This window comes from Ictidomys tridecemlineatus, chromosome 5 (genome assembly GCF_052094955.1).
Source record: "Ictidomys tridecemlineatus isolate mIctTri1 chromosome 5, mIctTri1.hap1, whole genome shotgun sequence".
Taxonomy (NCBI): Eukaryota; Metazoa; Chordata; class Mammalia; order Rodentia; family Sciuridae; genus Ictidomys; species Ictidomys tridecemlineatus.
In genome coordinates, this window is record NC_135481.1 from 95544946 (window position 1) to 95570988 (window position 26043).

Sequence of the window (26043 nt, forward strand, 5' to 3'; positions counted from 1 at the left end):
TGCCTCTCTGGCAATCTCAGAGCTTCTGTCTTCTCTGCAAGCAGAAGCTGCTGCTGCACCCAGGCAACTATGGAAAAAAGTTGCTGGTGTCCAAGTTCAGTTCCAAGTAAGCTCCAGAAGGCCAAGGGAGGGCCCGCCAGGTAGGTCTGCTAAAGAGGAACTCGGTTGCAGCAGAATCAGAGACTGGCATGGCAGCCCACCCTCTCTCCCAGCACCCCTCCTTGCCCTCTGCCCATCCCCCACCCTAGGTCCCCAGCCCCTCCCATCTCATATGCAACGCAGATTCCTGGTAACAGTGCTACCCATGTTGTCAAAATAGTGAGGAGCTGGAAAGAATTCTAGAATGAAATCTATGTGCCTCTGCAGCCTCCTAAATGCCTACCACTGTGGCCACTAAACCCGCTAATGTGCTAAGCATTTTTCTGGCAGGGCCAGGAGGCAGGGCTGGTATTTTAGGAGTTGGGAGGGGCTTGGAAGCGTCATCCCTGGCAAGTCTGGGAAGGAGGTGGAGGCAAAGAGAACCAACCCAGAACATTTCCCATGAAGTCACAGAGAGCCACCCGCGCTGCCCTTCGGGATTCCTAAAGCGCTGCTCTGCTGGTGGACAGAGAGCAAGCTCAGCCCGGCAGACGGGGCTCAGCAGGGCAGAGAGGCCTGCAGGCTGGGGGCCCCGGGGGCAGAGGGCACTCTAGAATGTCACTTGTGGGGGATAGTTTTTCTGCTGACACAGAGCAGTGTGTAATGCTGTCCGGGAGGCTGAGCTGCCAGGACTTGGCCCTGGCTCTGTTCACATGAGTTGGCCAGGGCAGGGCCCACAGTGACCAAATGCAGGTCTAGAAGCCAAACGCCCAGAGGCAAGCAGGCAACACTCTCCCTGTCCCTCAAAGGGGACTAAGGAGAAGGGTATGAGTGAGGGGTCGGGAGACTCAGAGGGATGGGAGTAGGGTGGGGGACAGTGGGAACTTTTGTGCCCTCTTGTTCCCCAGCGTGCTCCATCTCCTCACAGCATGAGCCCTTCCACAGTATCCTGGTTTTTCAGGGGCCCTTTGAACAGTGTTTTAAAACATGAGACCAGGAAGGGAACAACGCCCCAGTCCGAGATCAAACAACGTCCTGGTGTCCCCTTGTCCCTGATGGGCTCAACCCCACACATCTTAGGGACCAGAAGGCTGCAGGAGGGGCCGAGGGGGACTGCAGGCCAAAAGGCAGGATGGGGAAGATTCCTTCCATTGAGCCATTTGGTGACAGTAAGTATGGTGACAGAGTGATGCTGCTCAGGTGAGGGGGAAGCGGGGTCATTCTGGGAACACATGAGCCTGTAAAACCCTGGCGGGATTCAATCTGGAAGGGGGAGTGGGGCAACTGATAGAAACTGCTGAGAGCTTGCAGCTTTTAAGGCCCCTCTAGTGACAGGATCTTTGGAAGCTTTGCAAACCCTGACCATGCCGCCAGCCAGCCACCTCCCGGCCCCTCGCTGAGTGCGCTTCTGCTGCATCAGAACAAACCCACTGACAAATATCTCGTCCTCACCCTGCCCCTGGCACTGCCCTCTCCTGCCTCTGTGCCTGCCTTCCTCAGAAAGGAAGTTCCGTCAGAGCAGGGCGCATGGGCATGTGGGACCAGCAGCCCGGATGATGATCCCAACTTGGCCACTCGTATTTGCCCTTTTTGAGTCTCGTGTTCTAATCCTCCAAGGTGGGAATAATAAAGAGTTGGTAGGAAGATTAAGTGAGATGATGGATGCCGACCCTGGGTACAAAGACAGGGGCTCCACAAGGGCTGGTCCCCACCTGCTGTCCTGTCTGTGGTTCTCCAGCACCATATCAATTCGGGGAGGATGCAGACCCATGGGAGTTCAGTTAAGAATGTGGAGAGACATGGGCGCATCTGTATACAGCAGCCAGCGCTGAGGTTCACAGAATCCCCTCTAACCAGGACATGGGTGGTGGCCCCACCCTGCCCAACTTCCCTCACCTCTACCAGCTGATGCTGTCTCTGCTGACAGACCCTTGTTTACAGGGCCACTTTGTTTTACCACTCCAGGTGGGCGCTGCTCATGCTTCATTTCATGTGCCCTGGAGGAAGCATCGTTCAATAGACTCTTATAGGAATGACATCCCCAGCAATGGGCACTGAAGCCCCTCTAAAGCCTTCCTTTGCTGTTATCTCTTTCATTTAGACTTTTCTGAGGCTTCCCAGGGCTTCTCCCTTCTTTGGAAGCCCACAATAGTTCATCTGCACTCTTTCATGACCTCATCAAATTTGGACTCCATCTTACTTAGAGTAGGTGTCCATCTTTCTATGTAAAATTCCAGGGATTGGATTTTTTTTTTTTTTTTTTTTTTTTGGTACCGGGGGATTGAACTCAGGGGCAATGGGGCACTGAGCCACATCCCCAGCACTATTTCATATTTTATTTAGAGACAGGGTCTCACTGAGTTGGTAAGCGCCTCACTGTTGCTGTGCCTGGCTTTGAACTCTCCATCCTCCTGCCTCAGCCTCCCAAGCCATTGGGACAACAGGCGTGGGCCACCGCACCCAGCCAGGGATTGGATCTTACCTTTCTATTTTCTATACTACCTAGGACAATGCTAATTTGTTTTATGAAGCTGGTATTACCCAGTTAAAGGAATTACCAAAAAGAAAACAGCTTTTTCCATTTTAAAAACCTTAACCCTTATCTCAAAATGGACCATAGAGCTAAATGTAAGAGCTAAAACTGTAAAGCTTCTAGAAGAAAACTTGGAAGAAAATCCTTTTGACCTTAGGTTAAGCAAAAATGTCTGATCTAGGAACCCAGAAAGCATGAATCATAAAAGAAAAGAAATTGATGTGTTGGGCTTCATCAATATTTAAGACATCTGCTCTTTGAAAGGCCCTAATACAAAAATAAAAACACAAGCCACAGACTGCAAGAAAATATTTGCAAAATATCTAACTGATAACGGATGTCTAGTCAGAATATATAAAGAACTCCAAAAACTCAATAATAAGACAAATGACCCAATTTTTTTAAATGGGCAAAAGAATTAAGCAGACATTTCACAAAGGAAGAGCTACAGATGGCCAAAAAGCATGTGAAAAAAATGTTCAACATCATTAGTCATTAGGGAAATGCAATTAAAATCACAATGCAATACCATTAAACATCTATTATAATAGCTAAAATTAAAAAGACTGACAATCCCAAGCACTGGCAAGGATATAGAGTAACTATAACTCTCATACACGGCTGGTAGGAATGTTAAATGGGACAGCCACTTTGGAAAGCAATCTGACAGTTTCTTACAAAGTTAAATATGCACTCATGACCCAGCGATCCCACTCCCAGGCATCTGCCCAAAGAAATGAAAACATATGTCCACACAAAGACCTATATGTGAATGTTCATAACAGCTTTATTCATAATGGCCAAAACTGGGAAACAACCCAAATTTTCATCAGTCGCTAAATGAATAAGCAAGTTGTGATATATCCATACAGCAGAAGACATTCATACATGCAATAATACAGGCGAATCTTAAAGGCAATTTCATTGTATTAGTTTCTTATTGTTGCTACAACAAATTGCCCCAAATTGAGTAGCTTAAAACAATACAAACGTTATTTTCTTACAGTTCTGGAGGCTACAAGTCCACAGTCAGTCTCACTGGAATAAAGTCAAGGTGTTGGCAGGTCTGGTTTCTTCTGAGGAGAAAATGTGTTTCCTTATCTAGAGGTGACCTGCATTCCTTAGTTGATGGTCCCCCTCTCCAAAGGCCAGCAATGCTGCATCTTCCAGTCTTTCTCTCCCTTAACCTCTGCTTGAAGGAGCAGAAGTTTGGTCAAAGGCACAGAAGCATGCTGGGTTTAAGAGATTTACAAGTAGTTCCATATTTCCAGGGTGTATAAAGTGACATTTCAAAGGTAAAATAAACTGAGATTCAAGAAAATCAAGTATCGCATCCCAGGTCCAAGGCCTCTGAGTCCAAATCCAGAGTTTTTCCTAGTGCATGAGAGCCCTCCGATTTCCCTGGCTTGACCTTGGAGGTCTCAGGCTAGGGGGGCAGATCAGAATCTTACCCCCATCCCAACCCTTACACCACAGTACCTATTAACTAAGAAAACAGAACTGGGCCACCCCACCCTAGCAGTGCCTCACCTTCCTCGTCTGTAAGATGGGCAGTGTGGAAATCTGCCCTGCCTGTCACATCAGCGAATTAAAAGAGAAAAGAAGCAGTATGTATATAAGCACTTTGGAAACTTTTAAATGCTTTACCAAATCATGAGAAATTGCTCTGATTATACTCTCAAGGAATGGCAAAAAATTTTCTCCAAAAGTGTATACTTTTTATTTCTTTTAAACTTCATCTCTTTGAAAGTCAGTCTCACCTCCTATTGCCTTTCTTTCTGGTTAAAGTAGACATGTTCTCTCCAGCACTTCAACTTGAACCTCAAGGTCAATCTTTACTTTAATTCCTCCTTTCAGCTTTTTGAAATCAAGAACTGTGAACTCCCCACCTCACCTCACTCCTACCCCATTCCAATCTCTCTACAATCAGTCCCTCTTTAAAGCTCAAAATTGCCAGTACCCACTGTCAGTCCTCAGCCCTCCGGTGGCTCCCCAATCAGAAGCAACTGCATGATCCTGAAGCACTGCTCCAGTGGGATCTTCAGGACCTCCTCAGTGGACACAGGCTGGGCTCTTCCAACCCCTGCCCCAGCTGGACTCTCCAGCTCTCCTTCCAGGACTCCCCCACCCCAGGCAAGCCCAAGAAGCACATTTCTTAATAGTTCTACCCTCTTCCCACTTTTAAATGAGCTGGTGGGTTGGGGGTGCATCAAATTATACTCTCAACTCTCACACAAACCTAATCATATTCCAAGGGAATTAAAGAAATGAGGTTTAAAAAGACAAAAAAAAAAAAAAACCTTTAAACAACCTAGTAGAAAGAGTTGGGGGTGTAGCTCAGTGGTAGAGTGCTTGCCTGGCATTCATAACACGCTGGTTTCATCCCAACACGGAAAATTTAAAAAATTAGTGGATTATATAGGTGAATACTAATCTGGTAGCTGATTAGGGGTTGGAATTTCTAAGGTACATAACAAGAGAATAAATCAGAGGATGATAATAATAATAATAATAATAATAATAATAATAATAATAATAATTGTCTATAGTTAACGCTTACTTATTTATTTTAACTATTTACTTATTTATTTATTTATTTTAAACAGATATCCGTATTACAGAATAAACAGCCTCAACCTTTATTTCATGCCATAGCCAAAAAAACAACTCAAAATGGATCCTGGAGTTAAACTGAGGGCTAAAATTATAAGACTTCCAAAAGAAAGCATATGGAGGATGATCTGGGGTACAGGCCCAAATTCTCAGGACACAAAAATTAAGAACCACAAAAGAGGAAAAAAAATTCAGACATCACCCAAATTTCAAATTTCTGCTCCTTCAAAGATACTAATAGAGATAGGATAATGGTTGCACAATAATGTGGGCATAGTTAATGCCATTAAATTATATAATTAAAACAGTTTAAATGGCTTTTTAAAAATGGTGCTGGGGATTGAATACGGTGCCCTGAAAAGCTAGGTAAGTGTCTACCTCTGAGCCACATCAGAGCCCAAAAATGGCATCTTTCATACTATATATATTTTTTTAACCACAATTTTTTTAAGGTACTGTAAAGATTAACAGGCAAAGCACAGAAAGAGAGAAAGTATTCATAGTGTATCTATGTGTACGTATACTCATGGAACACACATATAATACATAAACGTACACATGTATATGGTACATGTGTGATACATATCTGTACCCACATATATGACAAAAGACCTACATCCAGAATATATTAAGAACCCTAGCAACTCAGCAATAAGCAGACAAAAAAAACAGTAAAAAATAATGGGCAAAACTTTGAACAGACGCTTCACGAAAGAAGACCGTCAATGAGCATGACAAAATATGCTCAGTATCATTAGGCATTAGCAAAATGTAAATTAAAACTGCCATGAGATACCATTCACACCCGCTAAAATTAAAAAGACTGAAAAGACCAACTGCTAGTAAGGATGTATAACATCTAAAACACTCATACATTGTTGATGCGGACATAAAGAGGAACAACCACTTTGGAACAAAGTATGGCAATTGCTTATAAAGAATCATGCTCTTGGGCTGGGGCTGGGGCTCAGTGGTAGAGCGCTTGCCTACCGTGTGTGAGGCACTGGGTTTGATTCTCAGCATCGCATATAAATAAATAAAATAAAGGTCCATTGAGAAATTTCCCTCTAAGTATGCTCCCCCCCAAAAAAATACTTATACACAAATTGCTAATACCACCTTACACATAATATTCCAAAACTGGAAACAACTCACATGTCTATCAACTGATGCACAGAGAATAAATTGCAATTCATTCATAAAATGGAATACTCTCAGCAATAAAAAAAGAACAAGCTACTAATACACACAGCAAGGATAAGTCTTTTAAAAAAAAAAGAAAAGAGGTTGAGTAAAATAAGTTAGATTCAAAAAAGTTTATATTGTGTGTGGTTCTGTTTATATGAAATTTTCAAACCAGCAAAACTAATCTATGGTGACAGAAAGCAGATAAATGGTTGCCTGAAGCCACAGATGGAGTTGGCTGCAAAGAGGCACAGGGGAACTATTGGGGATAATAAAAGTATTCTGTTGTGGTTACGTAGGTAACATAGGTGTGTACATTTGTCAAAACTCTTTTAGAATTGTGTACTTAAAATGAGTGTCTTCTGTTGAATGTATGTTATACTATATTAAAGTTGGTTTCGAAAGAACTTTTTAAAGTCAAACACAAACTGGTGAAAATGTCTGCCATATGTGTGAGACATATGACAAATTATACAAATTTAAATAAAAAACAATAAGACCTTAATAAATAAATGGCCAAAGGATACACACAAGCCACAAAGAAGAAAAAAGAAGAGTTAAGTAAGTGTAGGGTTTAGGTATGAGCTCTCCCCAAAAGCTCACGTGTGAGGCCATGCAAAAATGTCCAGAGGTGAAATGATGGGGTTGTGACAGCCCTAATCTAAGCAGAGCATTAATTCACTTAAATGGATTAACGGAGTGGTAACTGTGGGCAGGTAAGGTAGAATGTGGTTGGAGGAGATGGGTCCCTTAGGGGCGTGCCTTTGGGGTTTATATTTTGTCCCTGATAAGTAAATGCTGTCTCTGCAAATGCTCTCTCTGCTTCCAGATTGTCATATCCAGAGCTCTTTTCTCTGTCACCCCCTCCGCCTTGATGTTCTGCCTCCCCTCTGGCCCAAAGCAATGGAGTTGGCTGTCTATGGACTGAGACCTCTGAAACCATGAATCCAAATAAACTTTTCCTCCTCTATGTTGTTCTTGTCATGTCTTTGGATCACAGGGATGAAAAAGCTGAATAAAACAAGTAAAATAGTTATACAAGAAAAAAAATTACAACAATGAAATACCATATTTCAATACCAAATGAGCATAGTTTTTTTTTTAATGTGTTTTTGTTTTAATGAAATTAAACATTGTAGGGAAAGGCGGGTTTTCTGCTGACAATTTATATACGTTTGAAATACAATTAAGTAATAAGGTCCAGAGCCTTATTTAACCCATTTCTAGGAAGCTATGGTAAGGAATAATCAAAGATGAACAATCAAAAGTAGAGATTAAGGTACAAGAATTTTTGTTACTGACTTGTTTATACCAATAAGAAATAATCCAGGATGAACCACTGAGCAGAGCAAACACTGAGAGATCAATATGATGAAATATCAAATATTTGTCTATGGTAAGAACTTAGCAAATATTCTTTACTGCATGTAATTTATATACTGTATGGGAACTGTAAGAAAGAGTGGAATGGCTAGATGATATATTCACAGCTAGACAAAGGTATATGCAATTTTTTTTAATACTGGGGATTAAACCCAGTCACTTAACCACTGAGTAATACTCTCAGTCTCTTTTTTTTTTTTCAATTTTTTATTTGAGACAGGGTCTCACTACATTGCTTAGGATCTCGCTGTTGCTGAAGCTAACCTTGAACTTGCACTCCTCCTGCCTCAGCTTCCTAAATCACTGGAATTACATGTGTGCACCATCACATCCAGCAATACAAATCCTTCATTGTAGCAAAAATTGAAAATTATCTAATTATACATCAAGAGAGGCAAGAGAGGTGAGATTAAATAAACCATGGCATATCCAAACAATGAATACTGTGTATCTGTTAAAAATAGGACAGATGTATACCTGTTGCTATGAAATAATCTCTGAGCTATATTTAAATTTTAAAAAGCAAGGGGCAGAATAAGGCTTTGGAATGCAGCTCTTTGAAGAGAGAAAAGAATAAAAGGAAAGATACATATTTGTGTCCATAGACTATCACCAGAAAGATTCAAGGAAGAAACAAAACCGGTATACTGCTTTGAAAGATCAGGGTCTGAGGTCATGGGAACAGAGGTGGGAGGTGAACTTAGATTTACTCTTCTCTCCCAATGTACTCTTTGCTAAATGTGTGAATTTCTTTCCATATCCAGGACCTTCTTTTTCAAAAAAAAAAAAAAAAACACCTCCAAAAAAAAAAAAATCACATGTTTTTGAAAGTGTATAGGTTGAATTTTGTCCTCCAAAAACTCTTATGTTGAAATGCTAACATCTAGTACATCATAATATGATTTTGTTCAGAAATAGGATCATTGTAGATGTAATTAGTTAAGATGAGGCCATTAGAGTAAGTCCCAATCCAATATGTCTAGTGTCCTTATAAATAGGGGAAATTTGGACACAGACACAAACACCATGTGGAGATGAAGAAAAGATTATAGCGATGCTTCTGCAAGCCAATGAACGCCAAAGACGGCCAGCTACCGCTAGAAGCTGGGAGAGAGAGAGCCCTGAACAGACTTCCTCTTTGCCCTCAAAACAAACCCACCCTACTAATATATTAGGCTTGATTTAGACTTCTGGCCTCCAGAATCAGAAGGCAATATTTTTCTTAATTTTTAAGCCACCTAGTTTGTGGTACACCTGTTCTGTATTTCCCTCGACCATTAGGGATTCTATGGAGTGCCTAATATCAGAGCGATGAGAGGAGGATTCAACACCACCTCCATCCACTCCTCCAACACAGACTCCAGATCCCCAGCAAGACCTCACCCAATTTCCCAGAATCCCTTACTCCCATCAGGCTAGAAGCTTCCTCCCGGAGGCCTTTCCTTTTCTCATCCTTACTGTTACCAGGACAAAAAAAAAAAAAAAAAAGCAACATTAAAGTCTTGGTCATAAAAACCAAATCAGCTAGGAGGAAACAGAGCATGGAGGAACGGTTTTAAGCTCACCAGACCCTGTAGCTGAGCTTTCAAAATGGCAGCTGGGTTAACACCTTTTGGTCTAAACCTGCTCACTCAAACCTCCTTCCTGCTCTCCAAGGGGTGTCCATAATCACTAGCACAGACACCTGCAAATGTGGAATTGGGGCCTTCCTTTTTTCAACAATTAGGGAGGTGAGACCAGAAAGATTCACCCCCCCCCCAATGCCAGAGAAAAAGTTAAGAGAAAGTAAAGAGGGGGAGACAGACCTTGGCTGCAGCAGGCAAGGACATGGCGGGCTCGCCCCAGCCCCTATCTCAGCTATTCTGCATTCCCAACTGCCTTGGCCAACATCCAGAGAGACTCCAGGCTGGTGAGTCTGTGAATGTGAGACAGAGATAAGCCAGGCGGCGAGGGGGAGCTCGCCCGCAGTTATATATGGGCTGCAGCGCTGCTGTGGTGAGGAGTCAGGGGAATCTTCCATTTCCAAGGCATTTGCTGTACTCCATCCTGCTCCCCAAGATTAAGAATCCTCTTTTTTGGCTTCCTCCCACTCCCTGGACTGTAACTAAGCAGTTACCTTGAGAACATGAAAAAAACAAGGGTTGGGGAGGTATGATTTTTTTTTTTTAAGGTAACATGTTAAAAATCACCTTGACTCTGGATACTTGTTTATAATAAAACAAAGAGGAGGGAATTTTCGTTCTTTTTTAGTTATGGGACAGCCACCCGGTGCATGCATGGTGAGAGATAGGAAGGGCCAATCTCCAGCTGTGCCCTCAGCAGGGGACATGCTTTGGATGCTCGGAAAACAGTGAGACTCCTTCCAACTGGAGGGAAGAGGGATGCATTTGGATAATCAAAAATGGCAGGAAGGCCTTCTAGAAGGGGGGGGGCAGTGTGAGTAGGAAGGAGGATTCTTTCTCCTGGCCATAAGGAAAGCTGAGGGAGAGACAAAGAAATGTCTTAGAGAAGCTGAGGGATCCGGTGCTGGAAGCTTATCTACCTTTCCAATTCCAACACCCCTACATTTGTCCTATGTACCCTCCAAGAAGAGCAAAATCCACCCTCACCACAAGGGGCAACAGCAAAGTCTGAAAGAAAGGAATGTCTGCCCCAAGCCTTGCCCCAGGGTCAGACGCCTGGAAAAAATTCCTGGGATTATTTGGTGTTGTCTAAGATGGATTTGGAGCCACCCAGACTGGAAGAGCAATGTGGCTTTGGTCTAGGGCTGCCAGGACTGGTCTGTGGCAAGCTAAGGGCTCTTTCAGGTCTAAATACTTTCGTCCTTGCTATTCAACAACAGTTCTCCTCCCCCTCCTTGACCCCTGTTCACTGAAATCCTCAAAAATCATCTCCATGAAGCTCTCCTGATCCCCTCATTCTGAATTCACTCAATGCTCCTTGAGCTCCTTCAACAAGTTCCTCCTGTCTCTATTTCCATTTATGCCTTCCTGCCTTATCTTGTAATTAGGCTCACTCGCCTCTCAGATGTGCAGAACCAGGTCTCACCTGGCTTTTGAACACCATTCCACAACTCACCGCACCCCAGCTCTTCTCCAGGGCAGACACTCAGTAAATAAAACATAGAATTTGAATACACAAGGAAGACACTACTGACATTCCTGATTCCTAGTCCATTCATTCATTCATTTGTCCATGGAACGTGTGAGAGCCTAATACCTGTCAAGCTGGCTCACTGCACGGCACACTCAGAACTCTTCAGTCATTCACTTAAAAGTAAGCTCAGTGGGGGGCTGGGGATGTGGCTCAAGCGGTAGCGCGCTCGCCTAGCATGCGTGCGCCCGGGTTCGATCCTCAGCAGCACCACATACCAACAAAGATGTTGTGTCCGCCGAGAACTAAGAAAAAATAAATAAGTGTTAAAATTCTCTCTCTCTCTCTCTGTCCCCCCTTCTCTCTCACTCTCTCTTAAAAAAAAAAAAAAAAGTAAGCTCAGTGTCAACCGAGGGCTTCTATTACATAAAAATATGACCAGAGCAGACTGGGTACAGCCTCCATCCCTTTACCTGTACCTATCCAGATGGAGGGTCACACCCTCAAGAAGGCACCTGGGGGAGACAAATTTTCTGGGGTGTGAGTGAAGGTCTCCAAGGGCTCTGCTAGCCCACCTAGCAGGGGAGCCTGAAATATCCCCATCACAGAGAAGGCAGGGTTAACATAACTCTCATCCTACATGCACAGTACTTGGGGAATATACGAAATAAAGAGCTGGTAACTTGGAGTTGGGTGAAGGGAGCTCCTGAGAAGTCTTCTCGGCAGAGTAGAAGATGTGGTCATGGAAGCAGGAGAATTAGCTGAAGGTTGTGCGAAAAGTCTGCCCCTACTAGGAGATCAATAAGTGCAAATTACTTGAGAAGCTACTGCGTCCAGGAACTGCTCTGTTATGAAGCGAAACTACAGAGGGAGGCGGCGGGGTAGGAGAGGAAGGGGGCAGGAGCAGGACCGTCATTTATCTCAGAGGTCTCTTCCCACTCCAAAATTGTAGGATTCTAATCTGAACCTCCCCCAGCCAAGAACTTGAAAAAGTTGTCTGAGATTGGGCGACATTTGGAGAGAAAGTTGAATGGCATGTCAGATAATAAACCCAGAAGAAATTCTGAAGTCAAAACAAGGGATAAATTTTCTTTATCTAAGACATGCATCAAAGCAGCTTGCTGCCGTCTGCCCAGCCTGGGAAGATGATAATGGGTTTTAATGGCCTGTAAACAATAGCACCAGCCTCTGTAATAAAGTTTAGCCAATTAATCCTTTAGGCTTCATCCCAGCCGTCTGCTGCTCCAGCACCCCCTTCTGTGCCAGGGTAACTTTCAGAGTCTGAGAAGCAAAGGGATCTAACCTCTGAGTCCTCAGGTGTCCAGAGAATGAAATCCATGGGGAGGGTTCCCCAGAGGGAATGTCCAGGAAGAATGGTCTTTGCTATGATATAGGTATAAGGAGGAAGAAGGACTTTCAGAAAAAGAGAGAGAAAAGAGCATGGCGCACCAAGGAATTGGTGCAAGAGGTAAAGTTCATTCTTACGCAGTGAGCTCATGCATTCATTTGACAAACACTCATGCTATGTACAGACACTTCAGAGGGTGCAGAAGATTACAGAGAAATCACCCGCCCTCGGTGGACTCAGAGCCTGGGGGTGGTTTTGGGAGTAAGATACGGGGACTGAGGACGCAGCTCACTGGTAGAGCATATGCTTAGCATGAGGGTCTGGGTTCAATTCACAGCACCACCAAAAAAAAAAAAAAAAGGACAAAGAAAAGATACCTTCAGAGCTGTCAATCATAAATGTTAACACAGATAGTCCTTGCAAAGGGCTGCACAAGTCTCATTGTCTTTTTCTATTTCGTTCCTTCTGTTTTTCATGTACCATGTTCTATTTGGGATGATCAGGGAAGGCAATATTCAGAAAATAATCAAAAAGATGAAACACACAAGATAAAGAAACCCAAGGCTCCTGCCGCAGCTCTCTCTACCTTCAGCCCTATTTCTGGAAAAGAAAAAGATGCCTTTTCACTACAGGCCCTTGGGCAGGCTGAGGCCACTGAGTCGCAATTCCCTCGCGTTTGCTTCCTGCACCGACAAGTCTTGTTTGTGCCAAATTGTGCAAAATTCTGGCCACCTGGGCTTTTCCACTTGGTACTCCCAGTACTCAACAATCATTTCCCTTATTTTTAGAAACAGAGTGTGTGCTGGTGATAAAATGGAGGAAATTCTACCATTTTTCATCCATAGTTCAAAGGTTAGTAACCTCTACTTGGGAAACAATGATGAAGACCTTGCATCTGTGGAACCTCACATTTTTTCAAAGTTCTTCAATAAACAACATCTCATGTTCCTGCCCCAGGCAAACTTGGACAGTAAAAAGGATGAACAGAATTACCTCCTGTTATGGTTTGGATGTGAGGTGTCCCCCAAAAGCTCTTATGTGAAACAATGCAAGAAGGTTTAGAGGAGAAATGGTTGGGTTGTGAGAGTCTTCACCCAATCACTCAATTAATCCTCTGATGGGATTGAGTGGTAACTGAAGGTAGGGAGGGTGTGGCTGGAGAGGAGGGCATATCTTTTGTATCTGGTGAGTGGAGTCTCTCCCTCTCCTTCCTGATCATCATGTGAGCTGCTTCCCTCGGCCACACTCTTCCACCATGATGTTCTGCCTCACCTCAAGCCCCAAGGAATAGAGTCAGCCTTGTACGGACTGAGACCTCTGAAACTGTGAGCCCCTATATAAACTTTTTCTCCCTTAAAATTATTCTGGTCAGGTCTTTTAGTCACAGCAGCGAAAAAGCTGAGTAAAACACCTCTGCTTTAAATTTTCCCTCTTTCAACCTTTTTTTTTTTTTTTTAACTCAACAAAAAAATGGTTGAGCTCATGCCATGTGCTAAGCCCCATGCTGGGTGTGAGGGCTCCAAGACAGACCAAGCACAGGCCCCGCTTCAACAGGTCCACAGAACAGTGAGGAAGAGAGAAGAGGGAATGGACTCTAGAGCCTGGAGAAGCTTCCAGAGATGATTCAGAGAAGCCTTAAAAGAGTCGTTTGATTTTGCCAGGTGGAACAGGAAAGAAAAAAAAAATTCCAGGGAGGTGGGTCAGCAGTTTGTGCTCAGAGAAGAATGAGCCATCTCCAGTGTCCCGGCCATGGGGTGAGTGGCGGTGAAGGGCAGAGACTGAGAAGAGAGGCAGGGCCCCAGGATCCAGCCAAGAACGCCTTGCCAAGGCCTTCGGACTTCACCCTCTGGGCAATGAGGAAGCCACTGAAGGTTTTTCACAGAGGTAGGTGACATGATCAGATTTATGTTTTAGCAGGATTATTCCAGCCACTGGGTGGAGAGTGCACTGGAACGGGAAGAGACTGGCTGACTCCAGAAGCATTTCCAAAATCGAATCGACAGGACTGGGTGGCCCAATGGAGGGAAGAGGACAGGGCAGCATCAGAGACAGCTGTCTCATTGGACTTGTGGGGCCCTCGTCCAAGATGGGAAAGCCAGAGTCAGAAAAATTAAGTGCCTTGCCTAAGGTCACATAAGTTCCCTAATGACAGACTCTAGGCAAGAACTTAAATTCTTTCCAATAGAAACCCCTTGTTTTGCCACATTTTCATCTACCAGTGAATAAATTTAAACATCTTTTTCTTTATTTTCTTTTTCTTTTTCTTTTTTTATTCTTTTTTCTTTTTTTTTTTTTTTTTTTTTTTGTACTGGGAACTAAACTCAGAGGTACTTTACCACTGAGCTACATCCCCTGTTTTTTTTTTTTTTATTTTGCTTTATTTTATTTACTTTGAGATAGGGTCTCACTAAATTGCCAAGGTTGGCCTCCAACTTGTGATTCTCCTGCCTCAGCCTCCCAAGTGGCCAAGATCACAAGTATGCACCACCCCATGGGGCAATTTCACCATCTTTTGCCAGGTTTTCCTTGCTCCCGACTTCATGATGATTCACTTTTCATCCTACGGAGATCATTCAGATCATATCATCAGGGGAAATTCCTTTTGACCTCTCAACAAGCCCTGGCAATACTGGCCTAGGACGCACAAGTACTAGGCAATAAGTGACCAATGATTATCATGAACGCAGACTCCAGGAGAACCAAGAAAGGTCACCATGGTCACTGCAACATGAGACCTTCCTTCTTTAATTCCTACTAAACTGCATTTTTTATGTAATTCTCAGATCAAGTAATTCCTAGAGTTTGGATTACAGCATCCAAGAAATTTCTAACGATAGCAACAAAAAATTTGAGAAATGAACAATAGTCTTGCTAACTTTTTTTCTTTATAACGTCATTGTTTCTTTAAAAGATGACATTTACATTTGCAGCATCATAGACGGATCTTGGAGGACATGTGTTAAATGAAATAAGCCAGGCACAGAAAGACAAATGCCATATGTTCCTGCTCATAGGTGAAAGCTAAAAAAGTCTAACTCACAGTTGAGCATAGAACAGTGGGCACTAGACATTAAGAAGGATAATGGGGAGAGAGGACAGATGGAGGTGAGATCAAGTACTACAATTAAGTTAAGACAAATTGGTCTAATGTTCTATGGCAAGAGAAGGTGTCTCTATTACCATCCTATAAAGCACCGAAAGAAAAGAGTTCAGGGTTTCCCAATACAAGAAAATGATAAGTGTTTAAGGAGGTAGACATATTAATTACCCTGATTTGAGCATTACACATTATATACATGTATCAAATTATCATACTGTGCCCCATAAATACATGTACAACTATTAAATGTTAACCAAAAAAAAGAACTTTTAATACATGTCCTCAAAGTCAGAATAATATGATTTTAAGATGAAAGGTAATCTTTCAAATTAAATCAGAGTTCCTCAACTTCTGAACCAGATCATTCCTGGGGGTTTGGGTGGGGAAATGGGTAAGGGACCTATGCACTATAGGAGGTAGGTTTAGCAGGATTCCCAGCCACTAGTCATTATATGTCAGTTATATTCATTGCTTATAACAACCCCCAAAAATATCTCCTGACATTTCCAAATGTCCCCCAGGCATAAAGTTGGCCCAGTTGAGGACCACTGTACAAAATAAAATGATCTTTATTAGATATACAATTATAGCATCCTTATATTTTGAAACAATGGAAATGATCACCAACTGGTATCAGTCCAGAGACAAGCCTTTGGAAGCAACAAACCCAGAGGTGCGGAATGTGAGATTTGAAATCACTCTTGATCTCTGCCTTTACTCATTGCCTGACATTGGGTTGAGTGAATTCTCGAAGGAACCCTTCTCTTTCCTGCAGAATGAGGACAACACAGCCTCATCATTCCTATTGGGAACGTAAGATGGAATAGCCATAACATGGTTGGCATGTGATATTGGAAGAGGTTCACCAACTACTAATATCATTGCCACTTCTACAACACACAGCACAGTGCCCAGTACATATTAATGATGGCTACTCAAATTTAAGACTTTATAGGTAAAAGAACCTTTATAGGTAAAAGAACCTTGAACGTATTGTGATGGGTCTTCAATAAACAATTATTGAATGAATAAATGAATCCCCAATCACCCTGCTCTCAAAAGTTCCTTTCATCAATCCTGATACACCAATGTCCTTTTTGCCTTTACCAGAAGATTCTCAAATTATACTCATGGAAAATAAACCCATAAAATGTGTCTGGCTAGTCCAGGACCTCTGCCCTGGGTGCTCTGGGTGGGACATTGTGGAAACCTCCTGTAGGCAGTATTGGTACCCAAGTCCCTGCCTGGACTTTCACTAATTCTTATTCCCATCTGTGAAAATGTAGCCTGGTCTTAAGTCCAGACAGGAAAGTCGCTAGTGACCTCAGTATCTTCAGGTTGCTGCTGTCTGTCCTAGATATTTAACCTGGAGGTGGGCCAGGGACAGAAAAAGGAGGTGGCAAAATCCTTGAACAAAAGTAGCCATAAAAGGGCGTGTGGGGGGGGGGGGGGAGCCAGGCAAACAAGCTGGTGACTCAAAGAAACGTGGTGGGGGAGGGGACACGAGCTTCTCTGTGCTGTTGACTTGGCAGCAAGCAGGTCAGAGTTGCTGCTGCCTGTCTGTCCCCATCAAGCCCACCTCCCGGCCTCTGCAGACAAAGTGCTGGTAGCTCATAGAAGGGAAAAAAACGATCCTTGTTATAAACCAGATGCAGTCCTGGCCAAAGCCCAGCCGGCAATAAATTTCTGGGGTTCATCTCACAAGTACATTAAGTATCTTCTGACAATTTCCCAAAGGACGGAGGTTTTTCTGGCCATCTCAGGGCTATGAGACGTTCACTATAAGGAGGGGCTTAAAGAGCAGGTGGTCCAAGCCTTCACTGTATAGATGAGGAAACGGAGGCTTGGAAAGAGGGAGGAACCTACTCAGGATCATCAACTGTGCTCATTCAGGTCAGCACGGAGCCAAGAACTCAAACCTCCAGTTTTGGCACTGAGTTTTGCCAGAGGATTAAAAACATACCAAGAAGAGGAAGGTGTACTGTGAACTAAATCTCACCCTTCCTGAAAACAGAGGTGATCACATTGGCAGCCTCCAAAGAGGAGAGGATGAACCAGTTCTCAGAAGGGCCACGGATCTAGTCCCATGGCTTCTCCATCCATTTGGAAACTGTAAGAGAATAAATCACCTTTCACAGGAGAATTAAGCAACTTCTTTCTCTGACCCATCCATGTCACCTGTCTTCCCTGGACTATTAAATACAAGGAGAACCATTAAGGCTGGGATTATGGCTCAGCGGTAGAGCGCTCGCCTAGCACAGGCGGGACCCGGGTTCGATCCTCAGCACCACATTTAAAAAAAAAAGGCATTGAGAACCATTAAGACCATTTGGGGGCTCTGCGGGGGTGGGAAGTATACACATGCACACACATGTGCACACACATACACACATGCACGCACTTACACAGAAGCACGCGTGAATAAAGGTTAAGAGATCAAAATGACACAGCCAAGTGCCAGTAAATGGTGAGTCTAAGCAAAGTGGACAAGGAGTTCATTACACTATTCTCACAACTATTCAGAAGATCTGATATTTTTCTAAGTAAAAATTTGAGGGAGAAAGAGAAAGCACTAAATAATAATCTGAGGCAAATTAAATTTGTTAAAATATATAGGGGCTAGGGTTTTGGCTCAGTGGCAGAGCACTTATCTAGCACATGTGAGGCACTGGGTTCCATCCTCAGCACCACATAAAAATAAATAAATAAAACCAAGGTATTATGTCCATCTACAACTTTAAAAAAAAATTTAAGTTTCAGGAAATGGAGGATGGACTCTTTTTTTTTTTTTTTTTTGTAGATGTAGATGGATAACATACCTTTATTTTATTTTAATGTAGTGTTAAGGATCGAACCCAGTGCCTCACATCTGCTAGGCAAGTGCTCTACCACTGGGCCACAACTCCAGCCCACAGGATGGATTCTTTAAAAAAAAAAAAAAAAAAAAAAGAACCCTTAAAAAAAATATAGATAGATATAGATACATATATGTATACATATATGTATCTATATCTATTTGTATATTTTAAAATATACATGTATATTTTTTAAAGTTTTTTATATATATACATACATATATATATATATATATATATATATATATATATATATATATATATATATATATATATATACACACACACACACACACACATATATAAAGGGAATCACTTCACTTCTTTAGTTTCATTTATTTTCTCTAAGGACTAACATCCTTATAAAAAGTTATAAGATATCCCAGAGGTTAAGGGTGTAGGATTCCAAATGAATGTGTGATGCTGATGTTCACAGCAGTCAGTAGCTATGACAACCCTGGGATCCAAATCTGCTTTCAAATATTTCGTTCCATCAGCTCCCCAAATACACATATGCTGGTCACACCATATATCCTGTTGTTGGTTCAGAAGGTAACAAAGTAACTACACGATATACATGGGGGAAATGTCAGAATTTTTCCAAAAGAATCCATCACCTTTGTAAGGCAGTTAATGCAATAAAATGCAACTTAATTTCTATTCAGTTTGACATTGTTTCACATAAACAAATTATTGGATCAAGAACAGAAACTGGGAGGAAAATATTTAAAGGTAGACAAGGAAGAGGAAACCCCCAAGAACAACTAGGAGCAGCCTAAAAGGCAAAGACTTAAGCCTACTTTTAAGTCACCCACTAATCACCTCCATCTCTACAAGTTCATCATGCTATGCTGGGATAGGGGAAGGAACAAAGAAATTGGAAAGAAAATCCATATCCAATTTATATTTACCATGTTCTCTATTCACAGTAGTACTTATTGGGTCCATAATCCAATGGAAATCTATTCTTAGCCATGTATATAAAATTTATACCAATGCATGGCATTTAAGATATGGCAGTTGATGGAGCACAACCCAGTCAAGATACCTCAGGGAATTCTGATGGCTGAAGTAGGTGCTAAGGGGAGAAAGATCAGGGAAATATAGGAGATTGGTAGAGGTCCAATGCAGGAGGGTCTGAAGGCTCACAATAGTTGAAATTTACCCTTCAGGCAACAGAGAGTCCCTTAAGATGGCAGCATTATCATTGGATCATTTTGTCAAGAGTATGAATGGATGAGAGTAACCCAACACCAGGAAGAGTCTAGTTAGAATGACAAGGACCTGAACTAAGGCAGTCAGAGTGGGAAGAAACAAATTTGAAAGGGCTGATGAAAAAGAGCAAATGGATAGGATCTGGTGGGAAGAGAGCAGATGTGCCTGAGAAAGAGAAAGGAGTCCAGGTTGACTTCCTTTGACTAATTAAGTGGATGTTGATGCTCATCCAGATGGGAAATCCAGGAGGCAGGGAAGGCTTAGCAAAGGAATGTGCTAAGTTTTAAACATGTCAGTGTTCCAATTGGGTCTATAAATATGGAGCTTCAGAGAGAAGTCCAGTTGGATATATGTATTTAGGAATAATCAGCATACATTTGGTGATGGCTGTCATGAATGCAGATGAGGTTAGCTGGGGACAAACTGAGAATAAAAAAAGAATTGGATCAAGAACAGAAACTGGGAGGAAAATATTTAAAGGTAGACAAGGAAGAGGAAACCCCCAAGAACAACTAGGAGCAGCCTAAAAGGCAAAGACTTAAGCCTACTTTTAAGTCACCCACTAATCACCTCCATCTCTACAAGTTCATCATGCTATGCTGGGATAGGGGAAGGAACAAATATGTGTTAGCAAACAACCCAACTGAAAAAAAGAAAAATGGGTAAAGTATTTGAATAGGCATTTATCCAAAGAAGATATACAAATAGCCCATAGACCCATGAAAAGATATTCTGCATTACTGCTCATTAAATAAATGCAAATCAAAACCACAATGAGATACCACTTCAAAAAGATAACCACAAGTGATCGGCAAGGGTATGGAGAAATTAGACCTTTGTGCACATTTAAAAATGGTGCAGCCACTGTGGAAAATCGTTTGGCAGTTCTTCCAAAAATAAAATATAGAGCTATCATATGAGTCAGCAATTCGACACCTAGGTATGACCCAAGAGACTTGTAAACATACATCTTCACAAAGGTGCGTACATGAAAGTTGTTGTTAGTATTATCCATAATAGCCAACAAGTAAAAATAACCCAAGTCTCCACCAACCAATGAATGGATAAATAAAATGTAGCATATCTACCCAGTGGAATATTATTCAGCCATAAATAGGAATGGAGTGCTGGCACATGCTATCGCATAGCTGAACATTGAAAACGTCAGGCTGTTAAAGAAGTCAGTCACAAAAGGCCACCTATGTTGTATAGTTCCATCCATATGAAATATCTAGAATAGGGAAAATCCTTAGATCCAGTAAGTGAATTAGTAGTGGCCAGGAGTTGAGGGTAAGAGAATGAGGAGTGTCTGTTTAAAGAGTATGGGATTTTTTTGGAGGGAAGGTGGGTGATGGATATGTCCAGGAATTAAATGGCAATGATGGTTGTACAATATCATACAAAAACTCACCAACTTTTACACTTTAAAATCATTTAAATGGTATATCTTACGTGGGGTGAAAATTATCTCAATAAAAAAAAAATTAAACAGATGCAATGGCATGTGCCGATAGTCCCGGCTACTGGGGAGGCTGAAGCGGAATGAGCCCTTGAGCCCAGAAAATTAGAGACCAACCTGGACAACATAGCAAAGTGCCATCTCAAAAATAAATAAATAAATAATGAATTCACTTGACAGAGTTATCCATGGCCAAGGGGAGCTGGGGGAGCAGTTTCTCCAGCTGGCAGCAGGGGCTCTGTGCACTGAATACAGAAGCCAAAGGGCATGCTTCTCAGGAGACCCTGAAATGTCTTCCCATACCACAGTGGGGGCAGGAGGGCCTCTGCCCAAGAGTAGACGCTGGATGGTCAGTCTCATGACCACTTCTCATTCTAAGGCCAACTTTCCCACTTCTAAGACAGCAAAATGCCAGGGTGGCAGGGAGACAGACAAGCAAACCCACAGAGAGACAGCAACCAGGCTTGCCTCAAGCATAGTCACCCATGGGCGGGGGCGGGGGGCAGTGCTGGGGATTGAACCCAGGGCCTTGTGCATGCTAGGCAAGCACTCGACCAACTGAGCTATATCCCCAGCCCCATCACCCATATTGACAGGAAAGAGAAATGATTTCTGGGCCCAGAGTACCTGGAAGTCCCAGAACACCAACCCCACAGTTCATGCCCCTGATCCAACTCTTCAACTCCTCCACTCTTGCACTGTGTTCAAGATACACCTGCCTGAGACAAATTCCCAGCTGCCCCCTGTTGGCATTCTCCCCACGGCTTCTCTATGTAGGTGCCTCAGGAAGTTGTTCAGAAACTTTGGTCTCCTTTGGCTTGGGAATTAGCACAACTTATATAGTTCACACCAAGCTCGACACCATCTGCAGCAGAACCCCAGGCCCAGAGACGGTGGGTGTGGGACAGGAGGCTGGCATTTATCAGAGGGGGTCAGAGTCCCCAGGGGAGAAGGGACTGAGGACGGAGCTCAGGGAGTCTGTGGAACTTCCAGAAGACCATCTCCTATCTCCTCCTGCTTTTTGCTCCCTCTCTCATGCCACATTCCCAAGGCCATCCTGGACACTAAGTGACCCGAGACAAATGCTTCCAGGTGGCACTCCACAGCTGGGGGAGATTGTCAGAGTGAAAGCCTGAGCCCCAGGCCTGCTCTGGCCATTGTGTGAGCGGCCATTCCCTCAGGCCTCCCAGCTCTGGCCCCAAAGGAAAAAGTAGTGTAGTCTCCCTGAGGAGGTCTGACCACCTCAAGGGGAGACTCTGGATACCCTGATAGCTATGCCTATTGTGATCTCACTCCTTTTATCATTCCACCTGGGTCGACTTTTTTTATTTTATTTTATTTGAAGGACATGCTCCTATCCCTGCCTAGGGGTCCACTGGGAGCGCCAGGCCTTGATGTCCCTGGATCTGGGTACGCTACACTGTCATGGACCTCAGAAGACTCAACAATCCTCACGGGAATGACTCCCAGAATGTCTAGGAAAGCTCTCCTCCAAAGCTGGTCAACCTACTAGATTGAAGAAGAACCAAACAAAACCCATTTCCTCAGGAGGAGGGTGTGTAGTAGGGCCCATCAGCTCTACTCACCTGGCCAGAAGGAAATCGCTTTTTAAGAAAAATAAACGCCAAGAGGAATAAGGAGGGGGGTGGGGAATTGTACAGACCCCACACTTGACCATGCATAGAGAACTGCAAAGGAAGAAAGGAAAATAATTCCTACTGACTACCTGACTACTTTTCATGCCATCCAGACATAGAGCTTTAGAAGGTTCCAAAGCATCTCTTTGGGGTCCTCCGACACACTGGGCACTGTGCCAGGTACTAAAGACTTAGCACCAGCCTTGAAGGACCTAATAATAAGATCCCTGCTCACAATCATGACATCTACACAGACTTATTAAAAAGAACTTCACAGGGCTGGGGATATAGCTCAGTTGGTAGAGTGCTTGCCTAGCATGCACAAGGCCCTGGGTTCAATCCCCAGCACAAAAAAATATATCTATCTCACATATGCTATTTTCCTATACCCTTACCCTCCCACATAAGTTTCCCCCAAGTAGTTCATTGCTATAGTTCAGGTTTACAATGTCACCCCAAGGAACTTCAAGGTAAACTGAGGCTCTGGGAAACCAGGCAGGGTGTCTATGGCCAGGAGGCTCAGTCTACAATCTGTGGGCAGAGAGCAACAATGCTGGCTGTTGTCACAAATCCTCAAATGGGGACCACAGCTGGCTGTACGAGTTGTCCTCATTCTGTTCCCGGGATCTGTGGTGACTTCTACAGGAAGGCAGCCGGCAGTGGCTCCAGTGCCAGCTGCCGCAACCCCACCAAGGGAATGGTGGCCCATCTGCCACGGAGAGGGCAGGGGGAGCCAAGGAAGGCCAGCCCTGCAGCCAGCTGACCTCTGCCGTCAATGGAACCCTTATGAAGCAGACGTGCTCCTGGAAGTCATCAATGCCATTGTTAAAACACAGAATCTTATAAGAGTGGTCCAGCCACGCTGCAAACACCCAGATTCATTAAATAAAAAGGGTGATTACTCTTGGTGATAGCAGCACTGTGGTTTTCAGCCAAAATCTTACACAGGGAACGGGCCTGGACTTTCTGGTATATAACAAGTCTACAGATATATATATATATATATATATATCTTCAAGCAGCAAGAAGGAAAAAATTCCATTTTATGAATGAGGAAAGCAAGGTAAAGAAAATTGAAGGAATTGTCCCAAGCCACATCAATTTTCAGAATTGTGATTTTTTATATTAATTACTCACTTTGGAATACTTTGGGTGACAGCAAAGGCATTCAGTGATCTATGTGGATGTCACACTACCAGGTCCCCCAAACAAGCCACTATCATTAGTTGTTCTGTGTTTAGCGGGACCGGGAGTGTTGCAAGCAGAGGAGGAATAGAGAACCCCAAGAAAGCCCAGGAACTTACTCCCCGAGTGGCCGGTGAGACAGCTCTGGGGCCAGATGTCAGAGTCAGTAAAACTGTCCTCCTTTTTAACAGGCCATCTGTCTGTCACCTGTCCTGAGGCAGGACATCAAGATGCCCTACTTTGCTGTGCAGCCCTGGGCACAGGGGACTGAATAGGCTTCTCTCTCCTCACACAGGTCAGAAGCTTTGCCATCCAAAACCCCAAAACAAGGCCAGCAAGTAGACACAGGAAACAGTCCCTGGGTGGTGGCTTAGTTCGTTTTAATAACAAAACTCACACCTGTGAGCACACCCTGCAGAAGCTCGGACTCAAGCTGGCCAGTCCCACTCCCCCCGGAGGCCAGCTCTGAGCTGTGACCAGGCAGCAGACCCAAAGGGCAGAAGCTCTGCAATCCAACAGACATGGGCTTGAATCTCGGCACCGCTCCCTCACGGTGTGGCCTTTAAGTCACTGGCACCTGTTTTTACCCATCCATAAAATGGAGATTAAAATATCTAACTCTGAGAAATTATGAGACTGCCAGCTCTAGTCTGCACTTCAGAGATGGTAGCTGTGGTTATTGGTTTACTGTGCTCAGCCACCCACTTCTGACCCATGTCCTTTGCTGGCAACATGACTAACCTGGAGAGTAAAGTCTTCAGGGGTACACTGAGCACTTGCCCTCACCGAGTTATCTGACCCATACGGGGCTCAGAGTTTTATTCTTATTAAAGTTGTATGTATTCTTTTATGTACACATGTTTACATACGTGCAACTATATGATTTATTCAAGTGGCATTAGGTCACATATGCTATTTTCCTGTACCCCACCCTCCCACATAAGTTTCCCCAAGTTCAGATCTGCAATGTCACCCAATGGCCCATTTATTAAAAAGGCTTGGTCCCCTGCCTGTGGTGCTACTGAGAAGTGATAAAACTTGTAAGAACAGGTCCTAGTTGGAGGAAGTTAGGTCACTAGAGGTGTGCCCTTGAAGGGGACATGGAGACCCCAGCCCTTCCTCTTCCTCTTTTCATTCCCAGACACCACAAGGTCAACAGGCGGCCTCTACTAAGTGCTCCCACCATGAGGCACCCAGCAGCCACAGGCCCAAAGCAACAGGGCCAATCAGTCATGGGCTGAAACCTCCAAAGCTGTGAGCCAAATAAAACTTGCCTCCTCGTTATGAGTAGATTTATCTCAGGTATTTGTAACAGTCATGGAAACCTTACTAACACACTCTCGTAAACCTCTTAGCTCAAATCCTTCAACATTTTTCTCCATGTTCATGCAATTTCACACACAAACACACATGAATACTAGGGTTTTCTGAGCTTGGCTATTGTTGTTGAACAAAAATGGAATGATATATTATACATACTCTTCTCCATCTTTCTTTTTTTAATTTTGTTATACTTTGCCAAAATCCTTTCAATGGTTCTTTCTCAGGTCATGGTAACAAGGTACGGCAGCTATTGGACATTCTCCCACAGATTCATTCAGTTTCAATTTTTGGCTACTACAAAAAAAAAAAAAAGCAATAAATTCCTCTATAATATGTCCTTATCAAAGACCATTTCCTAGCCAGACAAAAAGCCAAAGGCTGGGATGCAAATGTCACCTATCAAAAGGACCTCATGAAAAGGTAATATGGCCCCAAGTCCTTAAAATGTTCCTTAGAACAGGAACCCTCTGCTCCTCAAGGTACCAATCCCCAGGCACGGGTCTGCCTTCTAAATTCTCGCAGGGTCTTCCTGGGTCAAGCCAACCCTACAGGTCTTCATTTCCCATCTGTAAAATAAAATAACAACTGCCCCAGGCTGCAGAAGTCGAGAGCGCTTTGGCAAGAGATTTTTACAAGGAAGCAGCATTTGAAATAACAGTTTTGCTGTTTTTCTGTAGAATGTTTTATTTTGAGCTTGTTGTTTGGGGATCTGAGAAGAGAGGCAGGCCAGAACTATTAGATTGGATTAAATTCCCTCTGAGACTCGGGGGTCCCTAATTACAAGGTACTTGGGCTAGTTTGGGAAGGCCTTTCATCTCTCTGCATTTCTGAAGCACCTTGCTCTGTGGTCATTTATGAGGTCAAGTTAAGAGCTGGACAGAGGAGCTTTTGACCCTCTATTTACCCAACTTCATCCAGTTTCAAAGAGGGGTAACTATAATTGAAGTTGTGAGCAGAATGATCCAATCATTGAATTTTAGAAAATCAGCAATCTCTCAGGTGTTTGATTTTCACTCAAAAGCCCCCTAAGCTGTAA

The 26043-nt window shown here is 43.3% G+C and overlaps 1 protein-coding gene across 6 annotated transcripts in view; it reads right to left on the minus strand.

Annotated features, from left to right (window-relative positions):
* The window catches only part of Dpf3 (double PHD fingers 3), a 259655-nt gene that overhangs the window by 191123 nt on the left and 42489 nt on the right, over nt 1-26043 (minus strand). The window contains exon 1 of one of the 6 annotated variants that reach the window (XM_078050467.1): nt 20492-20510. The exons of the other annotated variants lie outside the window; for them this stretch is intronic. The gene's annotated coding sequence lies outside the window, so the exon portion shown is untranslated. Of the gene's footprint in view, nt 1-20491; nt 20511-26043 lie in introns of those variants that run through there. 6 annotated transcript variants of the gene reach the window in all.